The following is a 3,881-nucleotide window of genomic DNA, read 5'->3' on the forward strand; positions in this document are numbered from 1 at the left end:
TAGGCCTATTCAGATACAAGAAGCTTTTAGAACCCCAAATAGACTAGACAAGGATAGGATATCCCACCATGACATTATAATCTGCACGGGATCAGTTCAGACAAAGGAAAAGTTCCTCAACGCTGTCAAGGAGTAAAAGTCAACCACTTATAAAGGAAAACCAATTAGAATCACCTCATATATTGCAGCAAGACAATTAAAGCAAGAAGAGCCTGCAATGATTGAGGCCATACTCTAAAGACAACTATCAATCAAGAACAGTGTAACCAACTAAACTCTCCTTCATAACCGAAGGTGAAATAAAAACCTTCCATAGCAAAGAAAAACTGAAACAATATATCTCCACCAAGCCAACTCTATAAAAGATACTTAAAGATGCTTACACATAGAAAATCAACAAGACCACAATAAAGTCCAAGAAACTGCACCCAAACTGAGAATCCAACAACCATAGGAAGAATCCAGTCACTGAAGCTCCCAAGAATGTGGATAACTTTGCAGGAACTCTCAAACACCTCTCATTCCTAACTCTGGACTTAACTCTCCAATTAAGTGACATAGACTGTCTAGTTGGGTTAAAAAGGAAGATCCTTCTATCTGCTGCATTCAGAAGTAAGAACTGTCCATAAAAAAACACATTTTGAAAGCGAAACGCTGGAACAAAATCTACCAGGCAAATGGCTCCCATAAACTGGTGGGAATTGCAATCCTAATATCACATGAAATAGACTTCAAATTAAAATTAGTGAGAATAGATAAAAAATGTCGCTACATACTAATTAAGGGATAGCTCCTTCAGGAGAATATTACAATTCTACATCTCTATTCACCAAACCACGGAGCACCCAAATTTAACCAAGAAACACTACATTCCCTCAATTTTCACATAGATCCAAAGACATTAATTGTTGGGAACTTTATCCCACCCCTATCCTCACTTCATAGATCAAACTGACAAAAACTCAACAAAGAAACCACAAATCTAAACAACTAGATTTAACAGACAGTTACCTAATATTTCTCCCAGAAGTATCAGAATACAGGTTTTTCTCAGCACCACACAGAACATTTTCCAACTAGACCACATTTTAGGTCCAAAGCAAACCTGTCCAATTTGAGAAATATTGAAGTTATACCTTGCATTACTAAGAACACAAGGGAATAAATTTAGAACTCAACACCAAAAGCCACCAAAGAAAGTCCTGTAACATTTGGATGGTGAACAACACACTATTGAATCACCAATTGGTCACGGAATAGATTAGAAAGAAATTCAAATGTTCATGATATTCAACAAAAATGAACACAAAAATTACCAGCTCCTCTGGGACAAAGCAAAGGCAGTACTCAGAGGCAATTTTATAGCTCTGAGTTCCTACATCAACAAATTGGAGAGGGCTGAAATCAAAAATTTAGACAGATCTGAACCTCCTTGAAAAAGAGCAGCAAGATAAACCCCAATCCAGTAGTCGGAAAGAAATCATTAAATTAAATCAGAATTAAACGAATTAGAATCTAAAAAACAATACAAAGAATCAACACAACAAAGAGTTGATTCTTCAATTAAATTAACAAAATAGACAGACCTTTAGCAAAACTTAGAAAAAGAATAGAGCACAGCTAAATAAATAAATTCAAAGATGAGAATGGAAACTTCACCACAGAAAGTACCAAGATTCAGAACACTATAAGGGAATACTTCTCAAAACTTTATGCTTATAAGGTTGAGAACTTGGCAGAAATGGACCATTTCCTAGCAAATATTGACATGCTGAAACTAAACCAAGATCAGTTGAACCATCTTAAAAGGTCAATATAAAGCATTGAAATAGAAACAGCAATAAGAGACCTCCCATCCAAGAAAAGCCCAGAATCAGATGGATTTACAGTGGAATTCTACAAGGCCTTCAAAGCAGAGCTCACACCAATACTCCTTCAAATCTTCAATGAAATTGAAAGAGAAATTTCACTACCAAACTCATTCTATGAAGCCATCATAACCCTCATCCCAAAACTGGGCAGGGACTCATCAATTAAAGAGAAGTATAGACCCATTTCTTTGATGAACATTGAAGCAAAAGATCTCAACAAAATTTTGCATTGATCATGGTCTATGGTGGTCTGTTAGGGGGCATCCAAAATATGGGCACATCTTCTGGGGGCTCATCCGTGATGTCCCCCATAAACTCACCCAGACCCCAAAGCATGGAGTCGTGAAAAACCCGACAAGTAAGTTGAGTCATTACCGTTCTCTGTTTTTGGTCGCCTGCAGATTCTGTATCTGTAATTCTGGTTTCCCGCGGGATCTGTATTCTGGTTGGCAAAGAGTCTTGTAGGACACGCTATAGGGCTGCCACGGGGTCTGTGGGAGAATTCCCGAGTCCCCATCTGAGTGAATTGCTGTTTAGTTCAACCTTTATGTGGTTAACAAATTAGCATCCACTTCATTGTGCTTATTTGTGTAAATGAACAAGCAACACAAACCACATCTTCCCACATCCAAAGGTAATGCAAATAAACCTAAGTCTCCCAAGAAAAAAATGACCATTGCATTAAATATTGATTTTATGAGCGATAATTGCTGTAATAAAACAAACAACATTATACTTCTTTTTTCATTGAGCTTCGGCTTGAGAAACTGAACAGCAGAAATAAATCTTAAGATATGAAACATGGCAGAAATGATAGTTCTCTGAAATCTGGGAGATGCATTGGCAAAACCACAGACATAATACACCCCTCACCTAGAGAAAAGCTTTTTATTAATCTGAATTTTGGCTAATATTTGACTTCTTGCAGTATAAAGCTACCAGGGAAACTGGCTCAAGGAATGAAGAGAACCAATGGCAATTTTTTACCTGGTGGCAGGTAAGAAACAAACTTTGTATTAGGCCCTCTAACTGCATACGTTATTAAATGACTGAATTTAAAAAAGTGAAATGCTTCATTGTATTTTCTCAGAATCTAATCAAAGATGACAAGTCCTATACAATTTGGAGACACAAAGTGGATGCTGAGTGACTAGAAATCAAATCAGGTGTGGAATTTTAGAAAGTTAGTAAATGGCACCATGGCTCTGGAAGCAGATACAAAGGAATGATGCTCTGGAGAGGAGGTAGGGACACTCTGTGATCGGCCCATGGACAGATGAGGGTTCCAGCTGGAGGTGGGATCTTTAATTCTATGGCTTATCTTCCAGTGCTCAAAACTCTGTCTTCATAAATGGTAATTTCAATAACTCGAAGTCCTCTCTCAATGGGGTCAGTCAGGAGGAGGCCTTGGGGAGCATATATCTTCTCATTCTGTTCTTGAATATATTTGGAGACTTTCTTCATTATGAGAACATTCTCATAATGGGTTTCCATACACAAGAAGATGGTATATGCTGTCAAACAAGCCAAAAAGCCTTCAAGATATGACTGGCCCCCAAGCTTCTCTGCTTCTGCATAAAGATTATTTAGAGTTTGAACTGTTTCTTCAACTTGCTGCCTATCAATCCTGTTCTCCAACTCTGCAGGAAACTTGGTCCGGAACTGACAGCGTGTGCCACTGCTGTAGTCGCACTGAATGAATACCTTCCTGGACACCGGCGCCTGCTGCAGCCTCATGGTGAGGACAGGACCCACCTCCCCACCTCCTAGGCCCTCCAGCTGCTGTCGCGCTGGGCCCCATCAATCCCTTTTTAAGATCAAGAGTCCAGAGTAAGTTTTGGAAAAACGAGGCAAAATAGATAAAATAATTATTTAAAAAAAATAAGCATAAAGAATAGTGTTAACAGGTGTGCAAGTGTTCAGACTGCATCTGTTGGAGATGGTTACAAGATTAAGCCTTTTGTGTTTGTTTACAAAAATATATGGTTAGTAAAAAAAAAATGTCATTTT

At 38.2% G+C, this 3,881-nt stretch overlaps 1 pseudogene; it reads right to left on the bottom strand.

Moving 5' to 3' along the window:
* Positions 1 to 3,064: 3,064 nt before the first annotated feature.
* Positions 3,065 to 3,608, bottom strand: LOC138818414 (golgin subfamily A member 7 pseudogene; annotated as a pseudogene).
* Positions 3,609 to 3,881: the final 273 nt, after the last annotated feature.

Source organism: Dipodomys merriami, unplaced genomic scaffold (genome assembly GCF_024711535.1).
Source record: "Dipodomys merriami isolate MVZ:Mamm:240054 unplaced genomic scaffold, mDipMer1.0.p SCAF_755, whole genome shotgun sequence".
Taxonomy (NCBI): Eukaryota; Metazoa; Chordata; class Mammalia; order Rodentia; family Heteromyidae; genus Dipodomys; species Dipodomys merriami.